Source organism: Anser brachyrhynchus (assembly GCF_964034855.1).
Source record: "Anser brachyrhynchus genome assembly, chromosome: 6".
NCBI classification, from domain to species: Eukaryota; Metazoa; Chordata; class Aves; order Anseriformes; family Anatidae; genus Anser; species Anser brachyrhynchus.
In genome coordinates, this window is record NC_137700.1 from 15844097 (window position 1) to 15868726 (window position 24630).

Consider the following 24630-nt stretch of genomic DNA (forward strand, 5'->3'; position numbering starts at 1 on the left):
CACAACACTTTTGTTCACATTTGGTGGAACTGTCAAACGTGTAACTAACTACCCAACACATTTATAACCTACTTCTGGTGGAAAAACATCTGATTTTTATCAAGGGAGCCTAGCTGTAGCTGATTCAACCCTTTGTGTTTGACTAGAAAGCTTGCTGAATGGTGGCATAAAGAGTTCATAGCCCCTCTTGGCTCTGGGAGTACGTATCCGAATCAGACTGGGCTTAGTTTTGTTTGCCTGTTTTTATTTCCATGCAGTAACAGCTAACAAAAGTTGTGTTCGATCCATCAGTCATCTGCATTATTGTATTGTGCTTGTAAACATGCAATTTACAGCAGTGAAAATAGCTTCCTTTATTACTCTGTACATGAGTAATAGAACAGCCATAAAGTGAGTCTACATACTATGTCAGCGTACTGGAAAGAATAGCATTTCCACGTTTCCAACAGAAACCATTATTAGTTATTTCCTTCTCAGAAATGCAGCATGATACACTGACTCTTCTTTTTATGATTAAATCTATTTTTAAAATATTATAGCTATTACAACCTCTTTAGGGCAACAGATTAAATACCAAAGTGAATTCCATAGTTGCCTGACAAAGGTATTGTCCAGTCTTTATACTACTGCTATTTCAAAAGGAAGACTTCTACATTAGAATAAAAATAAAAGGAGTAGCTAAAAGGAAGAAGCCCATCTACAGGTATGAGAAACGACATTAAAACCAAACCAGGAAATTTTGATTACATCCAAGGTTCAAACACTTATATTCCATCTGCAGCATATACTCCCTTTCCTTCTCAATGAATTCCTCTCTCCTTTTTGTCTTTTCTTTTTAGGTGAATAAACCAGTTGGCGGTTTTAACACTTCCTTCCATCAATCCCCCTCCCCACCCCCCCCAAAAAAATATCCATGGTGTTAAATTTGCCTTTTAGCACTTGGTTCATTATCCTCTCTTTCATCTCTACGCAGTACTAAACCCAAGAGAACAAAGAGCCAAACCAACACTTCCAATTCCAACTTGATCACAAACTGCTGTTTGTCAAACTTGCACCTTTACTAAATGATCCATCACACTAGAGTTTGAAAACACAACACTGCTAAAGAAATTTTCTTGCATTTATAGAACTGCTAAAGATTAGTAGTTTCTCCAAATATCGGGTAATTTCACTTTTCACTCCCTATTAGGATCTCAGCCTTTTTTTTCATGCAACATTGCTTCTATGTATGCATTATTTCTTAGCATAAACATATTTCTTTGGGCATTGGTATTTCCACACTGAGCTTTCACTTTCTTGATCTGTTCTTCTATCTTCTACATTAATCAGACCTAGGCATTTATTCTATAAATGCTTATACAAATGCTGGACTACCCTTGCCAAGCTATCCTGTCACCTCTGAAATCACTCCTCTTGTATCCAAAAATAAGGATCTGAAAATGTTTGCAATACAGCAACCTTATTTTACATACTGATGAATCATCTCATAGAATAACACAGTAACACCACTCAATCCCTCATCTTAAAGCTAAGACATAGGACTTTGTTCCACGAAGGGTGGAGAAGAACAGTGGGGGAAATCACACCAAGTACCCAGGACTGCTGTACACTTTTGTGTGATCTTTCAACACATTCAAGTTCTCAACAGAGAAAGAGAGTTCTCTGAAACAACTTCAGCACGATAACTATCCAACAAAACAGATGCAACACTGTTCTTGACTCTCCCATCCCTCATTAATTTTTAAAACATTAGACTGAGTACAACACCGTGTTCCTGTTACACACTCATACCTTTCAAGCTGCGCAAGAGAAACAACAGTTGTGGTCTAACCTTTTACCAGCCTGTGTAAGCTAGCTTGTATGGACTAAGTTTTACCACTGTAGAAATTGCTTTTCTTTGAGACACAAAACTAAATTACTGAAGCAAAGAAGCATTCCTTGCTTAATCACTGGCACGAAATCCACCCTAGTGCATTTTGATGAATGGTAACAGAGAAACATGACCTAAACAGCATAAGGCTAATTTAAAAAACACTTTTTCCAAAATGAAATTTTACCTTTTCACCTTAGATTCCCAGGGCTCACAGTACTGCTGATCATCATCCCACAGTTTGACGAGAGGTCAACCATGTCATTTGTTAGAGTTGCAAGCTGAAGTGAGTGTCCTGTTTCTCCAACAACTCTCTTAATCCTTCACCAGAACATCACCACTTAAACTTAATTTACAAATCTACAGTCAAGAGGGAGAAGAACATCAAAAGGATCCTGTGACTAACCTTGATTTCTTAAACAGCTCTGAGGTACTCTTGATAGGCATGTAATTGTGTTTGCCTTCTGATGCATGACAGACATCAAAAATTGTGATATGAGTGTGACACTGGTCTCAGCAGTACTGAGAATAACTGTTTACGATCCTAAATAGCTTGATTTACAGAAGGGTAGTTTCTGAGGCTGTAAAGCCCAAAGGAGTATTAATGTTGACACTTGATGCAATTTTAAGAATTCAAATGCCTTCTTTGCACCTGAACTGAAGCCACCCTTCCTTCCCCCACCCCCCCCCACCCCCCCACCCTTCAGGGCTTTACATTCCCCTCGTCTGACAGAAACAGATATTTCCTCACATTTAGCACTGTTTCTGTGCCTTGTAGCAGTTAATCACGACCAACTTCCACAGCAATGGATGCAAGGCAGCCTGTAAGTACACATTTAACTGAGGTAGGTAACAGGAAAATGCTTGACCTGGTTCAGGCCCAAAAGCTGCACTCAGCTTTGGGCCCAGTCCTGCTCCCTTGGCTCAGGGAGAATGTTTATTTCATTTAGTTTCACACCAGCCAGCCCAGGCCTGCTGATGGCACACCAGACACAGAAAACAAAACATGAGCTTCAAATAAATGCCTTCCCCCACCCTTGCCCAGCTCTGCTTGCCTTGCTCTCCACACACACCTCTTGCTCCATCCCTGCCAGGCCCCCTCAGCAAGGTGCTGACTGGATCCCACTGGCACAAGCTGGGGGCAGCTGCATCGCTCCCCTCATGGGCGCAGCCGCCATCACCAGCGGCACGCGGAGGCACAAAATGGTGGCCATTGGGCCCAGTTGTGCCGCTTCACAGAGAGCCTGAGCCGGGACAGACCAGCAGCATGGAGACAGCACCAGCAGAGCACCTGGTGCATCCTCAGACACAAAACTGTCAGCACATCAGGTGCTGCTCACCTTCCCCACACAGGAAATGGTAATACGCAACTGAAAAAACTTTTTCTTTTAACTGGTTTTAGGCCTGAAGATTGCTGAGGTCCCTGTGGTTATCTGTTTCCTTTCCCTGACAGGAAACCCAAAGAGAAACAAGAAAAAACAACTCCACTGTTCATTTTTATCAGGGTCCCAAAACAGTAATGCTCTTTGGAAAGTCTACTGTTGAGAAGCATGCCTACCTGAATGCTAATTATAGAAAACATACATACATGCAGTGATAGAAATCTCCAACCACCACATAATTTAGCTCTGGAGCTCTATATGTATGTGGTCTGATTAAAATAACCTTCAATTCACTTTGCTTAGGTTCTTGCCTGAAAGAGGACTAGAGAGCTGTATTTGATTTCATTTCAGGGCTTTAGTACATTTCTGTTTTCTTTGGTCCTCTCAACTCTTCTTTGAGAATGTAAATAATCCGTACATAACCAAGTAAATCACCAAAATCAGCATTCCTTGAGATACTCACTAATACTCCATCACAAACCTGCACAACTTAAACTGAATATGAAAAACCCAAACTAACATCAAACTTTCCACATAGGTAAATGGATACATGCTACCACGCATCACAAGTCTATTTAAATGCACATTTGGTGTATTTGCTATTCTTAAGTATCCTTATATTTTTTAAAGTGAACTCTCTGGGAAGCAAACACTTGGTCTTAGCTGCATCCAATCTGTTTTTTCATCCTTATTAAGGAGAATAGCACAGACCTTAATTTTTATTTATTTTGACTTCTATAGCAAAAACAAAGTTAATGCCTACAATCTAAATTTCCACAGAAAAATAGCATATACTTCAGAAAAGGAAGCACAGAACATACAATAAATGCTATGCATTGTTTTCTAAGCAAAAGGAATCTTTGACTCATTTTAAAATTAGATTTACATGAAAACTGCACCCTAAGTAGTAGAACTAGGCTTCAACTTCCTGGGCTTTTACCTAGAAACCCTGTAGCTTAAGTGCTTAAATTTGACCAAGTACATTTCCCCTTCCACAGACATGCAAATCCAAGGTCACTGAAACTAGAGTTGTACTCAGTTATGTGAGAATCTGCCAAGATAATAACAGATCACAACAGCACGATAATCCAGAAAACACCATAAGCCATTAGGAATCAGTTCAGCACAAATACCCCAGCATCACAGAACTGAAAATAGTCCTAAGATTTTTGCATAGCTTCCAACATACTATCTGTACAAATATTTCACCCTTTCACTGCACTTCATTGCGTTTTCCTTCTAAATATTTCCCAGCATTATTACTAACAAGGCCACAGAGCATTGGCTGCTGTGACATACTATATCTCATCATTGTTCTTATTAGGGAATTTATTATGAATGAAATACTATCAGTGAGACATAAGAATTGAATGCCGATGAAATGAACTTTAACTGCTTACATTTATCTTTGTTACTTGGACCACATCTCACAGTATTAAGGCCATGTCCATTTATAGAATATATGGGCATGCAGCAATACTTGGAGGATAGCTCCAAACAAGCTATCTTGTGCCCTTATAGCTGTGCTCCAAGAGTTCTGAATGGGCCAGGCTAACCTACAATAAGCCCCTTGGTTTCCAGTCATCTCCATTTATAATACAGGACCTAAGATAAAATTATTCTGGAAACTATTTTCCTGACTTTTGCAAAATAGATACTTAGCATCATCTCTACACTCATACAGAATTCAATTGGAACGACAGGCCTGATCAACAAAGCATTTGCACAATGTTTTGGAGAAGTTTTAACAACAAAGCAGGAGAGTATATGCCAGGACTGAAGCCATGATCCATTCCTCCAAGCATCTATCACCTACACTCTCCACAGCATGGATTCCAGATTCCACAGATTCTTGCTGCTGTACAGTTAACTGCCAGCTGTAAATAAATGACCTCTAAGCACAAAACCCAGACTTCAGCTTTTACTATTAGCACGCTTACTATTGTAACAGTCCCCATTTGAAACAAGGTTTTAAAGAAGTGTTTTATAATTTTTAAGCATCCAATCATATATATATATATGTCTTTCACTACTCCTGAACCATTAGATTCAAGTTCTTATATGAATTTCAGCAAACTCTTCTTCTTGCAGGATCTTATTTGACCAACACTACCCAAGCCATTTCATTCACCACCAGAATGAAAAATTGCAAAATTGGCAACCAAAAAGCCATATTTACCCTTTTGAACAAGACAGACAGTTCTGTGTCATTCTATTTTGGCTATCAGAGAGAAGGTAAAAAGTGAACCCTCCAATACAAATTAAATACTTTAAAGCATATGAAAGCAATTCTGAGGTAAGAGAAATGCTTCAAAGATAGAAAGTGTTCTTCCTTACATTTTAGTGAAGTATCAACACACTGCTAATTACAGAGGAATAAAAAAGTATCACAGATTTAATAGTGCAATACACTTCTCAAAGAAAACAATGCTTCATTGCTTAACTGGGTGCTGAAGATTAAATCCTTTCTTGTGATACTTGTTTAAAAAGCCTTCTTCTGAACACTCACAAAATGTAATTAAATCACATAACAAAAACACATGCAAGTCCCACTCCTGCATTTCCTAACTCCTTACAGGAAATAGAGGGGTGTTACCAACCCTGTTTATTTGTTCTGGGGGATTCCACTTCCCATTACATGCTTTCAGGGTAACAAAAATCTGTAGGGAGTCAGCACAGGGCCTGGGTTACCTACACATATCTCTTGAGCTGCATAATTAAATGACTTCACTGACAGTGCCAGCAGACCCTTTGATATTTTATGTGAACTAAGTACACGGGGACAAAGAACCTTTCTACCTCTAATGTGAGTTACATCTCTAAAGCATTTCACAGGTTGCATACATCAGGATCTATGATACCAGAGAACATCTGCTAAAATCTAACAGTTGGTATTTGGTGATACTTGGTGTTACACACAAGCAAGATAGGCAATTGGTCAGATTATTAGGAATAGAAACATTAATTTAGGTAACTGCAGAAACCACTGTGCAGGCAAAAGGGGTAAGCCTGGGATTTAAGCTGTGTAACGCCACCTTGAGTTTCTCTCTGGTATTGTCTAATGCTGCTATTGGCACAGAACTAACAAAACTTTAAGGACAAATATTTCCACTTTTCATTCCTAAGATATCTGCAGAAGCAAAGCAACAAGAATTTTTCATATGTGTTAGTAGTCCCGTTCAGTAATTAACAAGAAACTCCCTTTGTTGTCCGCAGGACAAGAAACATTGACTTGAAAACACCATAAATATTCTAATGTATGTATTACCAGTTTTGTTTAATTCCCTCTATACTCATTTTAGCTGCTTAGAAGATGTCTTGATATTTCCAGTAAAAAGATAAGGAAGCATCTCTTCATTCTGTCATGGAATCAGGACTCTAACACTGTGTTACCACTACTGGTAAAATTCAATAATTTCATTATCCAGCCTTAAAGCAACAATTATAATTTTTACTTATTTTAAACTTTTGGACTTAACTGACAGCATTTAAAATATTTTATTGTATTTTGTGTGTACGCATGTGATTACTCTCAAGGTTATTGCTTCAATTGCATTAGCTAAGCTCATTCCAGAAAGATAGACCTGACTTCAACTTCTGTTAGATTAGTAGCAACCCAAAAACACAGGTGTTGAAAGGCATGGGAAAGGAGATGGGCTATTCTATCAGTGAGAAGGGAAGACAAATAGCAGTTAGAAAAGGTATTCCCACTGCCAAGAACACATGCTGTGGCCCAGGCAATTTCAGAACACTTTCACCTTCCCAAACATTTCCCCCTACGCAGCTGTCCATGGGTTTTTAAATGTTTAACTTAGTAGAAATAACACAAAAACATAGATAACATTCTCCTCCCTGGAGACTCTGCTGTGGGATAAGAAGTAACAGATTCAATCTGCTCTTTCAATTATCTTTTCCCCTCCTCTTGCCTTCCTTAATTCACATCCACATCACTTAGGAGCACCTGAAACAGGACCAGGAGGGTGCACCAAGCTGCTAATTCACCATCCCTTTGCCCTCATGTAACAAACAAGCCCACAACCCACACTGGCAGCGATTTGCTTCAGTCTTTAGAGGGCAGGAAAGCAGGTGTGCCTCCCCCATGCCTCTGTCCCTGAAGGCCTCACAACTGCCCATGCAGCTCTGGGAGCCCTCAGGTTGCTGTCACAGGCACTTCGGCCTTGAGACATGGACAGACTGCCTGCCTCACAGGGCTCTGTCCTCAAACACAGTGCACTCGTTTCAAACCAGGCACCCTCCTCTCCTCAAGTTAGTTCTCCTGATGGGGGAATTACTGGGCAGGTACCCCACCCTCTGTAATAAAGGCAGAGCACCTTTCCTGGAGAAAGCAAGAAACTTGCAATTATTTTTTTTTCTTCTTCTCCATTCCCTACCTTCAATCTCTGAGTTTCCTAATTTAACACCATTAGATTCAGCCATGACCTCCTGAGGAAGACTCTCACACAGTAAGTAGTGGCCTAAGAGTCTTGAAGCATTGCAACATACATATCATCACTCTGACAGACACAGAAAGGACCCACATCTAAATCTCCACCTCCAATTGAGCATCATTTATTATGTTCTTGTTTCTCCTTTTCCCACTGTTAAAGTTCCTTGTTAAACCTGCACGGACTCACACACAAAGTGCCCCACATTTCTGAAGCTGTTCTTCATATTTTCTCCACCTGGCCCCAGCACAACCATTTCACTACTAAGACAGCAATTAAGAAAAAAAGCCTCACATACAAAAAAAAAGTCCTACAAGCAGGGAGATACAGTGACTTCAGAGGCCTGATATTTCTTTTAATTTCTGCTACACTGCCTGCTCACAGGTTCCTATTGTGACACGAACCAGGGGAACATTTAATCGACCTGTGCCTGGACAGAGGTAAGCTTTCATTTATGTTCAAGGTTATTTTCACGAAGACATTACGCTTTGTCCTATTGCAACAAAGCTGTCAGAGTACTTCAGGTACTTCATCTGCAAATTATGAGTTACAATTCAACTGCCAGTGCACGAAATGATAGACCATCTTTAGTTAAGAACATCACCCTTTCTTTCATACACTAGGAGAATATTACAAATGAGCCATTACAGAAAATGCTTAGCAAGCCAAGCACTGCACTATACACAATTTGGGAGCTTGTTTGCCTCTCTGAGCATAATAAATTAGTGACAACCTGTAGTGCTCCAGTTTAATCTAAAGATTTGTATTTCTATTAGAGCAAATGTCAATTTCCTCATACTTTGCTTCCTAACCTCTTCTATTATTACCCACAATATATCTCACAAACCTCCACACACAAAAATTACTCTAATATGATATAAGCAGTCAGCACATTAGCATCTAGGTCTACAGCCATCCTTGTCTACATCAGAAGCAGCTGTTAGAAAGGCACTTAAGAAACACCAGCCACAGTTTGCACAGACACCATCACGTGGAGTTCAAACAAGGCTGCATTTTCCCTCTACTCAAGCAGCCTCTGCTCCCCATGTAAAACTGCTCAAATATGTTTTTGAACATAAGCAAAAGTTGAAAGTGTTTTGAGAAACCAAAATGAAGACTGCTTATCGTATCACAACTATTGCCATGCATAAAGTAACTTCCCTCACCCCAGTAGCCCTGGAAATGGCACTGGATTCTGCTCGTTGCTCTGTAGCTGTATTGCTGTTTGGGATAACTCCAGCAAGGTGCCAGTATATAAAAAGAGAGAGGGACCACATCTTAGAACAGAGAAGAACACGCACTTTCATTGTAACAAAGCAAAACAGAGCCTCCCAGACCTTCTTGAAATCGCCCAGACTCCCTTCTTACAGGCTCCAACAAGCCAACGCAGCAGCCTTTAGCATAAGCATTTTGCCTCTTCTACTGTTTAAACAAATCTTGTCCTCTCCAGAAGAGGAGACAGACAGACCGTAGACACTCAAACCCTCCTAAAAAAGTGTTATTGTCAATAAACATTCCTGGTCACCTCTTTTGCTCTGACAGTCTATAAAAAAACAATAAAAAATAAAAATCTCCAAACATCTTCATAAGCCAATACTTACTCCTTCACAGCCACCTCCCAGCAGCAGTTCTATAGTTCTCAGGGAGGAGCTTTACTGACCTTTTATCTCCTCCCCTAATCATCACCTAATGATTACTTCAACTTTGACAAAAGCAGCTGTTTCTATTCACCCCCGCATTTCACCTGAAAGGGTCAGCCCAGTGGATTCATAAACAACTTAAATAAAACGGGAGATTAATTGCATCTGTTGCATTAATAGTACACTCTTCTCGATGTTACTTTAATATTTGTGCTTGTAGCCAGTCAGACAGTCTGACAGAAGACATCTTTCTTAAAAATGAAGTAATAAACCCAATATATTGTCCTAGGTCCTACTGCAGATCTACTCAGAAACAGAGTAAGAAAATCACTTGTGTAAACTCAGCCTTGTTTGGAGCCAGCTGTAATGAATTTCTGTAGATTAGAAAAAATCAGGATCTGTAGAGAGAATTTCTCCCCTTTCCACTGTTTTACAGATAACTTTATCTGTGTGCTCAGTCAGTCTTGGAAATAATGCGTTTATTGCCACCGTTAATCCTGTATTCCAGTTAATTCACAGAATCATAGAATACTTGGGCTTGGAAGGGACCTTACAGCCCATCCAGTTCCAGCTCCCTGTGCCATAGGCAGGGACACCTCCCACCAGCCCAGGTTGCCCAAAGCCCCATCCAGCCTGGCCTTCAACACCTCCAGGGCTGGGGCATCCACAGCTTCTCTGGGCAGCCTGTGCCAGTGCCTTACCACCCTTTGAGTAAAGAATTTCTTCCTTATACCTAATCTAAATCTACCTTCTTTTAGTTTAAATCCATTACCCCTTGTCCTATTACTATATTACCTAACAAAGAGTCTCTCCCCAGCTTTCCTGTAGGCCCCCTTTAGATATTGGAAGGACACAAAAACTTAAAGAATTCCTTAAACCATTGTTAATCCAAGTTTGTTCCTTCATCTGTATTTACTCTGTGGTCTGTTAAAGGCGTTAAGCATAATACCTTAGTGATGTTCTGGGAAGATGGGTCTGTCTTCACAGAGAGCTGGCTGGCTAATGTGAGCTCCTGCAAAGGTTGGAGATGGGGCTAGCAGCTCCAGAGGAGATGACAAAGAGGTGGTGGAAGAGTACAATTATGGCTTCTGGTGAGAGCAGATGAACACCACTAGTGAAAGAGCTCGTGTCAAAAGTTTTGCTGTTATCTTTGTTAGTAGGGAAAGACTCAAAGCGTATTTTTGGTCCAGAAACAGCCACATGCTGCTGTTCCCTTCAGGTAGGCATAGCTGCAGAAGAAGTGAACGCATGCCTCCCAATGCTACCAGTTACCTACCTCAGCAGAGGAAAACGTTTGTGAAATCCTCACTGCATCCTGTGGGCTGTTCAAAACAACAGTTACTGCTAAGAGGAAAGATCAGATATGGCTATAGCGTGAATGTCTGCATAACCTTTGCCTGGCACATGGAAGTAGCATGGGTTGGAGCTGGTTTAGAAAGTACCCTTATACAATTTTGCTTTTCCTTGAAAAGGTTGTTTTAGCTGAAAACAGGTGGAGGTATTATCAGTGGCTGTGTATCCCTGAGAGACAGGACTGCCAAGTGCGGCCCATTTCCTTCTCAAGAAATTCAGCAAGAAGCAAAGGCCTCCAGTATTCACCTGTCTAAATGGACAAAAGGCAGAAATGCAATTTAATTTCACATAATTTATGTTGTTCTTTCTTGGATAGATCTACAAGATTTCAGGTTTCAAAATTAGTTAGTTTAAAGAACACTTCCAGGAAATTTGTAAATTTCCTGTCCTTACAGAATAGTTACAGGAAACTCCCTCCATTTCTATTTCCCCTTCTCTTTCTCTTGAGAAATTGTTTTGGGGCACTTCTCTTTATACAATGTGATTCTGGGCACATTTGTCAGAACACAAAGCCTTTCTCAGAGCTCAGCAGAGAGAAGCTGGTAGGTACCATGCTGATCTCTGGTCCCCACAGAACTCTGATGCTACCAGTTCTCAGCCCCACACACAAACAGCTCTATCTACGGACCTTCACAGTGGATCCAGTTTTGAAGTGCAATGATCAGCATACATACATATATGTATATATACATATATACATACATATATGTATATATAGTTGAAAACTGCATCTCTAGTTGAAAGGTTTCAATTGCAATTTTATTCTGTTCAGCACTGGGCTTGATCTAGCAGCCATGGTTTGTTGTGCTCTTGTTCTAAACAATCTTTCTGTTAACCAGAAGGCAAGGTCAGAAAATCCCTTTTCTCTTCAGCATGTTGTTCAGAGTTTTACTGTCCTGCATATCCTTGGGAATATACAGTAATTACACTGTATTGTTTTGAATGGAACCTAAGAAATACAACAACATCCCCATGATATAGCTCTTCTGGCAACTGGTAGGTCAGCTAAAAGTTGTCACTGTCACTGATGATAATTATCCATGAGAACACGAAAAGAAAACAAATATTGCTGTAGCAAACCACTCAGTGGCTCCAAATTCTAAATTCTACTGCAGTTACATTATTTTGACATGTGTCAAGTGACACATCAGCATAAAAAAGGCACATTTAAAGTAGAAAACTACCTTTTCATTCTTCCTACCTGATTTCTGTATCCCTGGAGAAAATTAAAGCTTTTTTCTTTGATCTCTGGCTGTACATTTTAGCAGTCACATTAAAACAATCAGTGGAATCTAGTTTCCTTTTCACTTTCCCAACTGCAACTGCCCATAGCCTTGAGTCAGAAGACATACTGGATCAAAAGAACAAAACTATTAATTATATTATGCCACTAATCAGTACCTATAGTACTACAATACCTATTCCTGCAAAGATTTTTGCAAAGATATTAGCAGACAAATAGGTAACTGTAATATGTGAGTGTATGATAAATTGTCCAATAAAAAAATAGGAAGGAAGGAAAGGTAAATCAATGAGTAATAGTGAATATCTACTTATTATATGGCTTTTTTTTCTTTTCTTTCCCTGAATTGATTTCTGGAGGACAGCATTATCATCTCAGGTTTCACCTGCATTAACTGGGTCCTAGAGAGATATCTGTGACTTGTCCCTGATCATCTTAGGGATGAATAAAAATATTTAGAAGTCTGCTTCTGGAGGAAAATGTCTTCATCACCATGCACAGCATTCGTAAAGCTGTTTTCAATTACAACCAGCTAAAACTCAGGTTCAGTTGAATTGGCACTTGTAGTCCTGATTTTATTATGTCTTGTCTGCTTGCTACTGTTGATACATCCTTAGTATACCCATCTAACAGGGACAAATCAAAACTGAGCTCCTGACTAAGCCTGAAAAACAACTGAATTGTAATGGAAAGCCCTCAGATTGCTCCAGAAGAACACTAGGATATATGAATCAAGGGGAGAGCACCTTCTAGCATTTTTTGCAGTCATTCACAAATCAAAATTTGTGAAGCAGATTTCAACAGTACATATATTTAGAGTCACTGTCTAGGTGATACGTAACATCTACACTGTTTATCAAGGAAGCACATAAGAAAAGGAATGGATCTCAACAATAGTAAAAGCTAAACAACTGGAAAACTGTCTGACATTCAAAACTATATTGCTGGGCATAAGATTCAAAAGCTGATAAGGTCTTTCCCACACAATGAAAATCAGTAACTATTTAAACCATCCATTTAAATCAAATACATGTCCAAATGACTTATAAGAAATAAGGAGTACTTTTACTGATTTCTGTACAAATAAATTCCTTTAATGGTACATTAACCAACCTGAATCCTAAAAAATATTTAAAAGGAAAAGATGCAAATTGTCAATTTTCAAGGAAAAGTCATTAAAACACAAAAAGTACAAAATATTACAGCTTCTTTCCAGTACATAAGGAATTTAATGGCAGTTTTGTCTAACTTTTCAAGCCCTTCCAAAACAGGCTTATTCATATCTTAGGTTTTGATTTAGCTTAAAAACAACTACTTCTCTGTAAGAAGCCCATATCAGTTCTGCCTGGAATAAAACACAAACAACATGAATGCTAATCCTCTAGGACTGAGATTGCTAAGGAATTTAGGTCTCTGGAGCCAATTAAAATTCCGTATGAGTTAGGTGTCTAAGGTTTCTTTCATATATCTTAGCCCAGCTTTTGTGGCTTTGTAGTACCACCTAATCTCAGTATTGACTTCAGACAGTTAAGGGAAATGCACAGAGGTTGATTGACAACATTATCTGTATATTAACATACACAGGCTCAGCAGGGGTTGTTAAAGCTCAACATGTCACAGACAATGCTCACTACATGTTCTGCTCTATTAGATTACTTGACAGGTTATATATAGTTCTTTTACTTGCATCAGGAAAGGCATTTAGAGGTGAATGCATTGGAAGAAAATATGAGAGTGCACAGAGGATTGAGACAGGAAAACCAAATCCGCAATGAACTTGGGCACAGCATACAGATCTGAATGACTTCTTCAAGGACCTCTGGACTTCCTGTGCTTTCCCATACTCATCAGGGATCTCTTTGGTACCTGATGAGCTCTTGGAAGTAGCAACATCAATGAGATGAAAAGAGAGAAGTCACCAGAATTGTTCCACTGGATTCCAAAACCCAACAGCAACCCACAGGTGCCTGAGGGACAGGAGTGTAGAATAAGATGGGACTGGTTATAAGCCGTCAGATCACAGCTACACAAATATCCCCATAGCAGAAGAAAACCATTGTGTACATTCACCAGCTCACACCCTCTGCCCCCTTCACCCCACTCGTGCAGCAGGTTTTTGGAGATTACTAGCAGCCAAAACATTCAGCGTCGGTTTCCCATGTTGACAACAAAACAGATAAGAACACCAAATCCACTGACCTTGTCTGAGCTTGGTGCAAGGTGTTTGCTAAGCAATCTCTTGATTTTCATCTCAGCATTTTCAGCTGTAGAAAATCAGCCTAAAATGAAGCATACAAAACACCAGTGGAAATAGTCAGGAAAAAGACCATAAAGTGCAAAGATATATTTTCATCTCTTTTTAACTTCAAAGGGCTTTCTGTATCTGCACATAATCAGTGAATTCCTAGCTCTCTTGAGATAGTTGTCATTCAATCAACAAACGGACATCTGTAGCTTCATTTTAAAATTAATATAAATTGTCCTTGTGCTGAGGTCCTGTGTGTTTTTTCTCTCATTTCTCTTTTGTATCAGTCTTTCTATTTACTTTTCCTTGCTACCTACAGGAAACCAGAAAAACAGAATCCAAACGTATTGATTTTCACCTGGAAGAAGATGGGCCATTAAAGCTTCTGGACTCCAAAGGAGAGAGCATTTGTGTGAAAACTCTGTCCCCCAGAAGGCTGCTTCTATGAAGGAATCAACAAATAATCAAATTCTGACAACTCTTAAAACTTACTCTTCTTTGACTTTGTCTGAATAATTTATTTTCTGTTTGAGCTTCTACCTGAAACAAAATATTCACAACACCGATGAGGCTAGGATGCTACAATGAATAAATGCAAACTATAGTTTGATGATTCAGTCCTCAGAATATTAAATCTCAGGATAATTTTTCCCTTGCAAGATATATTTATACTTACAGAATAGCAAACTAACCGCATAGAGATGAGATCCACATAAGTAGTACTAAGGCAAAGAGTAAACCTGAGTCATGCAGAAAAGAAAAAAGTTGCTTGACTGAAGAAACCGAAGGGAGGGAATTTGCTTTGCTCTGACACAAAAATCCCTCGGTAAGTCTTTAACTGTTTTGTAAGCTCTGCTCTTGGAGGAGGACTGATGCAATTAACCAGTCACTGATGTAGCTTAAAATGGGCAAAAGAGAGAGAACGATAAGTACCGTGTCTTTCTAAGATTCTTTTCAAATGAAAACAAACAAAAGCAGAACCCCTTTCAAAGCCTGGAGTAGTAGGCCCTGCCCAACAGTTCCGGAGGATGGTTGCTGATCTCCAAGTACAACAGAAAAGACTGTGCTCCGGGATGTCTCTGCTTGTCTTTTGTACCACTAACTCCCTGTCCTTCAGACATTTCTTTCCTTACCTGGAAAGAACGGCAAATCAGGTAGCTGCATGAAGGCTGGGATGGATGGCACACAAGTGCAGCAGTTGCGGAGTTCTGTCAGTCCCAAGTTCTGTGCTACTAAGGGTCTCTTTCAGCCTCAGCTGAAATGTTGAACAATTTTAGAGCTTGTCAAAGCCCCATCTGCGTTCAGGCTGAATTTTAGCAATTCCGTGTGTCTTTGGAGTCCAGGGACAAGGCCAATTCTCTGCCAGAACTGGAGTCCAATGGTTATTTTTCCTGCAAGGGAACGAAAGAGAAAGAAAAAGAGAGAAAGGAAACAGTGGTGCTCTGCCAGCTCCTTCCCACAGGGCTTGATCAGACCTGGGACATGGCCTCTCTCATCCATTTGCTGCTAGACCCTGCCTCTGGTGCAAGGTAGTCAGAACCTACATGGAAGGGAGTGCACAGAAACACACGGCTGCAGAAAGCAAAATAGGTTAAGCCCTTTATCTCTTCAGTCTGATTCTCAGAACAGGCAACTTGATTAAGCCTCCCAGTTCAGGGCAGGAACAATACCTGACAAATCAGCTCCAGTCCAGAGTAGATTCTCACTGTAAGATCTGTGTTTCTAATCACGCTAAGATGTCAAGTAACAGGAATTCCTTCAGTGAGACCTAGACTCTTCACTAAGAGGTAAGTATATTGAGATTTGAGGAAAACAATCTAGTAGGAAAACATTAGGTACAGAAGACTGATTTTTATGGGATATATGTACCATATGAATTAAAGGCAATCCATCAAGACTCTTACAATGCAAAAAGCAGGCAGCAGACATACTAAATGTACTGACTGGGGATGATCCTGCCATTTGAAGCATTCTCATTTCTCTGAACAGGGGTGCTGAGGCACTGAAAACGTCAGCCCACCAAAAACATGTACACATGCACTGGGGGCTTAGCCAGAAATAGGTGTGGAGGATTTGACTCTGCAAGTCCTTTCCTCTTGGGAACAGGCAGCCTCTGAGATAGGATGAGCATTTGTTGAGGCACAGCTCATTCACAGGTGAAAAACAAAGAGCCTCCCCTGCCTGTTTGGCAGAAGATTAAATGAGGAATGGCCATAGGCTCTCTGTGGAGGGAACTGGCAGCAGAGCTGTTCTCTTACCAGTTGTAAGAAACTTGCTCCTACACTAGCCAGGATTAGTGGAAAGGGAGAAGATAAGAGGTCTACAGCCAACCAAAGTACCCCACTTTACGTAGGTTGCTTCATCAGAACTGACCTAGACGTCCATCAGTCTCTTGGATGACAACATAGCTGTGACCCTTCTCCCTGCTGATTTCTGAAGTGATGATTCTGAACTCATCTTCTAAAAAGTTCTGAAGTACACAATGCCTGCACTATGTAATGCAGTTTGATACACCCAAGGTTTAAAACACTGGAAGAAACGACGATGAAGACAAAATTTCTAAGTGCAAAAAATTTATCATGGAAGTCAATGATCTTTTAAAGAAATGACATTGTGAAAAAAGTACCCTACAGAAAGAGGATACAAAAGAAAGAGGAAACAGCATTGAGATCCCCATGATTAATTACTGTCAATATTTGCATTTTTTCTGTAACGGCATCTCCTAGTCCTGGACAAGGACCTCTTGTGCTAACTACTAATATATTAATTCTGAAGCATATCTGTGCGGTGTTTGACAGCCATTGTCATTAAAACACAGGGCACTCTGTAGTCTTGCCAACAGACCAAGGTTCTCCTTGTTAACTCTAATTGGCATGCCAGTGATAACTCTTTGCTCTCCAGGATGTCAGTGGTGTGTCTCATTACTAAACCAAGATCTGCGGTCTGGCATTTAAAAGGCAATAAGAACAATGAGGTGGTGTAAGAAATCTCTCTGATATTTCTAACAGAAAAACATTGCTGGTTCCTGAGGAACCACCTCACATTTTTTCACCTTTTCCAGGTATCACTGCCAATGACCTCGCTGCCTTTCTTACACTTGCTGTAAGTAAGAAATAATTCCCCTGAAGTCAGCGGAATTACATAGCTATAAAACTTGCACGAGGAGAGAAAGTATCGTGTATAACAAGGCAGATAGTGCCTTGCACTTACGACCAAATCTAAGATTAAATCTATTTTCAGACTGTCAAAAGCAGGAAAGAGGAAAGTTTGCTTCATCTTGCTATTGAATGACAATTTATTTCTTATGTCTGCAGTCAGACACTCCAGGTAACTGGCTAGTACCATATCTGTATATGTTGTGTTTATGAACTGCATGTTCACATAAATGGGCTATACTTTGTGTGGCTGTGCTGAGACGCTTTGCTGTGATAAACACTCACAAGCTGACAAGAGAAACCAGGGTGCTCTACAGGGTTAGTGGATTGAGAGCCCTCCTGAGCCTATATATTTGCGTTCATCTATCTTTCACTGTTCTTGTACACGTTTGCACATGAATGTGTGCAAGGAGGGGTGATGGACAAGTCATAATATTCTACAACACCATTTTCCCCCTTTAACTCTGGAGAAAGAAAATAATTTAGCATGCTATGACTTGTTTAGAAATGCAAGGAATAATCTGGTGCAGCCAGATTTTGGCAGAGTGGGCAGCCAGACGCACAGATTTTGCCAGGTGGTAACTGAAATCATGCATCAGCTCAAAACTGTTTTGGCCCCTTCAAAATTCACCAAAAGTTGTCTCAGCAGTCTTTTGGTAAAGACTGACTGTCTACCAAGAAAGCTGGAAAAAAAATAATCTGTTTCTAAAGCTGACCTGTAGCCTATGCCAGGCTTTATTTTAACCTGCCTTCAGAACCACCCACAACTCCACCAGCTCAAACACCCCAAAGGAGCCACACTGTATTCCAAAACGTAGAGCAGCCATGGATCCAGCTGAATTACCAGCATATTTTAGGCTTTCTTGCTGTTTTCTCTGGGAGAAAAGTTGAAAGATGTTTAGTTTCATCTGTTCTTCTTTGTGCACATGCTTATTTCTATCATGCAATACAACATCAGAGCACCTAAGAAAACAGCTGTAGAGGTATCTCAAAAAAGTGTTCAGTGGGGGAACAAAGTAAAATGTAGATGTTTTTTTTAAACCCTGGGACCCAAACATCCTTGCATTGATCCTTCCCTATAACCAATGGCAACAAATGACATCAGGAACCAGATAACAAAACTGGCATACAAAATGAATGCTCTCTGCTGGTTTACAGCATCTCCAGAGATCATGAAGTCCCTGATTCAAAACATGGCCCAGGCTGTGCCCACTCTGAGAATCTGTTATCAGAAAGAACAAAAAACCAGCAGGTAACACAAAGGGAATTTTTCTTCAGTGGAAAGTCTTTCAACGTGTTCTACGAAGCATCAAAAGTAATGGCAAAAGCAATAGAAATATTTTCCTGGTTTTTATCCTTAATCTTTCTTGATGCTTTATAGCAACATCCTATCAATGTTTGAATATGAGAGCAGCTTAGTCACATATCAACTGCTCATTATGCTGTGTGTATAATTTTAGCTGCAGGTAAAGAGCAGACTACTTAGAGCTTCAGATCAACAGTACCAGGAGATTCTGCTAAAACACGTCTTCAGGAGAGTTCTCTAATAAGAAAACAACCCTAGTTTGTTCGCACTTGAGCATTTTCCCCATTTCCTGAATATATACCATGTTAGAGATATTAGTGCTGCCAGGACTCTGAAAAGTAATTGTAACAGGGTTTGACTATAAGGGCATTTACACCCACCACTGAGACAGCAGCACTGCAGACTTCAAAAAACACAGCAGACGTGCATAGCAGTATTAAACTAATTTTCAAGATCATTGTTGACTTTCTCTTCCTATACAGTTTGTCTTTCTAATTACAACTACAAATACACAACCTAGATGACCTGCTTCCGATGTATATCCACCAAATACTGAAAGAGTCCCCATGCAATTCCAGATGCAATCAGCTGGTGGTTAACAAAAGTCCTCTTTGGAGAATTGCCCTTGACTCCAAACACATATTAATTAAATCCAAAGGTACTTTGGGGAGGCATTTCATTTTCCTGAGGCAACATAACCTAGTGTATGGGGATCATTACCGCTCCCAGTGTCACTTGCTGTGCCTAACACAACTCGGGGCAGTCACTTAAGAGTACAGGACATGGCTCTTTCATGCTCTGCATGTTGCATATCCATTTGCACTCAGGAAAAATGTGCAAGCTTTACTTATTTTTGCAACATATTGCACCTGCCATGACCTGCTGAAAACACGGGGCAAAATGGAGTTTGGCCTCTTCTTCGGAATTTGTTACCCTTTCAAACCAAAGGGACTAGGAGATGTTCACTGACCTCAAGCTCCTTTCTGCCACTTCCACAACAGTGGATGACATTTTCGACATCATCTGACATCTCCTGGAAAAAAATGTGCCCATTTTAAAATAAAGTCTGCTCAGCCTGAATCGTGATTTGGGAGAGGGGAGGGTGTTTACCTCTATTTTTTCGCTTGTTTGTCTGTTTGCCATTCTTAACTGCACATTTTTGCATAAAAGAAGTTATGTTGTATCATCTTCTCCCAGAGCTTATTCCCCATCTGAATCCTGTTGATGACAGCTTAATCATTTCCACAGCAACCAAGTTCGTGACATCAAATAGGGTATAAGCAGCAGGAACTGATAATTTCTCTGGAAACAGGGATCCTCTTCCATGTACATAAATACTCTGAAAAACAAAGGAGAAACAGAAATACAGAAAATATCTATCTGCCACAAAAATGCAATTGGTCTAACATGGAATGGCAGTCATTTTTTCTTTCACGGTCTGTCTTTTACTTCTTAACAGCATAAAATTATCTTCCATCATATGGTTTAAAACAGTATTAGATGACAGACCTAGCATGGGGAACAGCAGCATCCCTGGTCAGAGCTGGTAAGGCAGATGTACATGCATTTCCTCCGCCAGGCACAGCCCATGTTTTAGGTGGTTACAAAGGAACCATCCTTGTCCTGTCTGGCATTAGCAACTTCTGCTGTGGTTGGTCTAAATCAGCAAAGTAGGTAGATTCATGACCCTAAGGCCTTGCTTTCATTGACTTCAGGTGCTTTTCCTTTCACGTTACCATGTGATAAACCAAAACCCAAACTTGTGTCCTTACTAGGTAAACACTTACATAACCTTTCTGAATGAGCACCTTAAACTCTGACCTTGCAGTTCCTCCATGAGATGAGTAACATGCTTCAACACAGCAGATAGCAAACAGACTCGAGCTTTTATCTCCAGAACACGTACTGACAATCCAAGCATCAGTGCTTGGTTCCTGTGCTAAGTAGAAATGACTCGGTGCCTTGGCTTTCAGGAAACGCAAATTTTTCTGCACCTCTGCCTATGGTACAGTGCCATACAGCGTGGAGATTGCTTCCCTACTGCTTGTTTTGCATTGTGCAGCTCTCTGCAGAAAACTTTTGTTGAGGATTTGAGGAGAATGCTCTAAAGAGCCTTATTCCTGCCTATGCTTCCTATCATCCTTTGTTCTGGTTTTGCTCCAGACATACTCTTCATCTCCTACCACTGCCAAGAATGAAGCGCTGTCTGTGCACGGTTACCTGCAGCTAACACCAGCCTACACAGTGATGTAGAGGCCAGTCTTCCCCTAAGCACCTCAATTCACGAATCTGATTATGCAGAAATCTTGATTTAAAGGCCAAATGTGTGGGGTCACCAACAACTTTGCAACCCAAAACGGCCGCCATGTGTGGAGGACAATTGGAAGTTTCCAAGCTGCACATGTAGATTGAAATAGCTGTGTTTTTTGTAGCACTTTGGGATGGGTTGCAGATGATTGCTTAGTTCAGGGATGACCAATTGCATGCATCTGAGAATCAATCCACCTTGTGCCCCATGCCAAGCTTAGGCTGTGACTTAGGAGCCTTTGGTGTGCCACAGTAGGCTCAGTGACAGGTGTGTGGTCATGCCAGATCAAATAGATAACATCAAAGCTGCAGGTGATAAATTTGCTGAGGAAAACTAATACCCGAAACAGGAATAAACTCAGTAAAACTGCCGGCAGAATAGATTATTGATCACCCTGCCTCGTGTTTGAAAATTAATGACATAGAGGGACAGAAAGCACTCCCACTCCCTCTCCCAGTGACTAAATCTAATGAAGGCAGGAACTGCTAAACTTAAGATCTGTGGCCCTCAAGTGTGTGCTCATGGTAATGCGTGTGTGAAACACTGACAGAGGCAGGCCTGCTTGCACGCTGTGGGAGGTTGATGCTGGAAGAGAGTGCAGCAAGCTGTGTCGGGCAGGGACCGGTGTAGAGTAGGGAATGTAGCACCAAAATAGCTTTGAGATTTGCAGACTCCTGGAACAGCCCCAAAGCAGTATCACACCAGTTGAAGTAAAGCCTTTCACTAACCTGCCACCAAAGGCAGGGTGACAGCCCACAAGATTTCCAGCAGGGCTTTTGCCTTTGATCCAGTCTCCTTCATTATTGCACAAAGTCAGCTCGTGTAGTGCAAACTGGGACACAGCTGAAATCCATCTCAGTTTTTCAGTCAGGCTGGTGATGGATGTAGGTCTTCTGGGAGATTTTGCCTGAAAAGCCAGTGATAAGATTAGTACAGAACTATTTGCGCCCGTGTAGGTCAAATGCTACAATAGCATCTCCTGCCACTGGCTGGTAATGGGAAGGGAGCTGAAGATTACACGGAAAGCTTTAGGCAAAGGTGAAGAGCATGAATGTCTCGCTGACAAGAATAAGCAACACCACTAAAACTGTCGGTTCACTCTGGAATTTATGTCTCCAGAACAGCAGCTAACCTCTTCCCCAAAGCGTTGGAGAGGACCAAATAATGATACTTTTTTTTACACGTTTTACTATGACACTCACATTTGTAAATCCTCTGCAGCTCGAATCATGTGATTGTGAGAGACTTGAACCTCATTACAAACTGCAGGGGGGCAGTTCCTGTGGAAAAACAAAACAAAAGAACAACAACAAAAATGGCTACATACAGTATCAGAAAGCAAAGGGCCAGAACTTTTTTTTTTCCTAATTATTACTTTACATCAATTTCTTTTCACAATGATTTTGGGTCTAACCCATGAATTTTTGAATGCTTTAAGTTGGAGATATTCCCCAGCGACTTCTCGAGTGCTCAGAGGAATGTAAATTTTCCAGTTTTTATTGTTGGCTACCTGCAAATTCTGATCAATTATCAAGACCGTTATAGATGCTCACCCAGAAATCTGCCCTCTCATTTTTCTCACAAGATGTACAAGAGCAACCACTCCCTCTCTCTATATATAAAACAACTGTTTACCTGTATAGTTACTCTGTTGTAAGTAGCTAAAGCTCTATTGTACATACAGATAGGTATTTTTAAAAAAGAAAAATAGAGATATCTGAAACAGGAACAGAACTATACACAAAACCAGGTACAAATCTCTAAGTTAAATGGACAAAACAAATCTCTCAGTGACACTCTTTTTACAATTCTAACTTTATCATGTTGTTTTTTGTGTGTTTTTTTTTTCACTGATTTCTTTTTCTTATGCTCTAAGCAGTAAATGCTTTTTCCTGGCAGAAGGCATCTTTCTGAATGGCTGGTATATAGTATAAGCTCAGCCAGAAGGGTTTTAGCAACAACAAAATATCCAAATTGCCCTTCCAGCGAGCCTCCAAAGGACTAGGCCTTTGTTTGTACACATGCTTCAGGCAAACACTGTGAACATCTTATGCAAAACCAATTACTCTGTAACCAAAAGAAAGGTGTGATGTGCAGCACAATTTCCCAATTATTGTTACCCTTGTCATCACATTTCCTTCCAATTTGCTTTCCCTGTTGCCTTTAAATTTCCAAGAATCAACCTAATTAGCCATATTGAACAAAGACCCTCTGGCCTGTGTAAACAGACATGGCTATAAAGCATCCTTATTTCTTAATCAGTGTTGCTTCTGTGCCACACAACAGATTTAGTTTACAAATACACTCCTGTGCTGAAAAACAAATTCTTTAGGTTTCAGTGGTGGAGTAAACCGTTTGCTGTAGCTCTCTGCTGATCAGCATGGCGTTCCCTTAGCTGAAAACAGTAGATTGCCAAAAGGCCTTTATTCTATATATCCACAAACTTAATCAGAAGAAAGAGATGATAATCTGCACTGATGTATTGGAAGACCCGTAATATTCACAGCAAGCCTTGGGTGTAACAAATCTCCAGGCCATTGTATCAAATGTATCTCAAAATTAGTAAACTGCCAATATATATAGCCATTTAAGATGATCTTCATGCCACTTTGCCAGCCACAGAAGTCTCTTCAAATTTCCTGAAAGAATTGACTTTGTTTCTATGTGCAAAACCATACATGAGAAATGTGTGACAAGCAAATCCTATGGCCTTACAAGTGCACTGCATTGAATGCAGGAGGCGCACTTTGCGTACTGGCTGGCCCTTTCAGGAAAAGCATCTTATCTTACGCTGACCTGCAGCACCTCAGTCGCAGAGCAGGAGGGACACCTACACAGTCATGGTCTGTGACAGCAGAGGGGTAATGATGACAGTGGCACAACTTCCCCCAACTCCACCAATACATAAGAACTGGCCTTTGTGAAAGGAGCAAATAGTCCAGTATGCTTCATTTCAAAAATAGGAGGGATCCAGATTGCCAATGATGAAAATTTCAGTAGCAAAATCAGCTGGACACTGTCTAGTGATCAAACTAAAGCCCTGGAACTAGGAAGATGGGCTTATTCTCATCCCTTGTAGAGACTGAGAGGAAAAAGGAGGGGGGAAATTAGCATAACTACTCACTGCTTCTGCTCCCAAAAAGTACCACAGAAATGCTTATTGACCTCAAGGGAGGTCAGGTCGCGAGGTGCTTGTAACTAGTGTGTGTCAGCAGCTGAAAATCTTCACGTGGAAAGAGGTAGAGTCAAAGAGGATCTGTAAATGCCACTGAAGACAAGAGCACTCCAAAGAAATTTTCTTTGCCCTTAGTTTACCAGAGAGGCACTTCCCACCTAGGATCAAAGACACACACGCCTTCTTCCCTATTACCATTGCTCTGGATAAATAATTTAGACATTGAAGTATTGCCTGGATGAATGGCTAAAGCACACAAGAAAATAGTCACACTTCTCAGGGAAACACTGTATTTACATAAGATAACTTAAATTCATGTAATAAAACTGTTTCATCAGCTTTTATGGAGGGCCCTGCACCAGAGCTACAGGGCTGTAAAGGAGCATAGCTCTGTAGTGCTGTCAGTTTGTAACAGCTGATCTGGCACAATTCTTCTTTCAAAAACAACACATAATTCTCCCTCTCTTGAAGACATTTACTTCAAGTGAAAAAAAGCAGCCCATCCATG

General features: G+C 40.5%; 1 protein-coding gene across 2 annotated transcripts in view; it reads right to left on the reverse strand.

Moving 5' to 3' along the window:
- LOC308197454 (uncharacterized protein) overlaps nucleotides 1–24630 on the reverse strand; it is a 557403-nt gene that overhangs the window by 394299 nt on the left and 138474 nt on the right. The window contains exons 13-20 of one of the 2 annotated variants that reach the window (XM_080597940.1): nucleotides 22150–22227; nucleotides 21676–21854; nucleotides 19750–19978; nucleotides 19610–19672; nucleotides 15312–15569; nucleotides 14133–14212; nucleotides 13726–13900; nucleotides 9299–12041 (exon numbers count right to left, since the gene is read on the reverse strand). The gene's annotated coding sequence lies outside the window, so the exon portion shown is untranslated. Of the gene's footprint in view, nucleotides 1–9298; nucleotides 12042–13725; nucleotides 13901–14132; nucleotides 14213–15311; nucleotides 15570–19609; nucleotides 19673–19749; nucleotides 19979–21675; nucleotides 21855–22149; nucleotides 22228–24630 lie in introns of those variants that run through there. The other variant, XM_080597939.1, reaches the window with a different exon arrangement.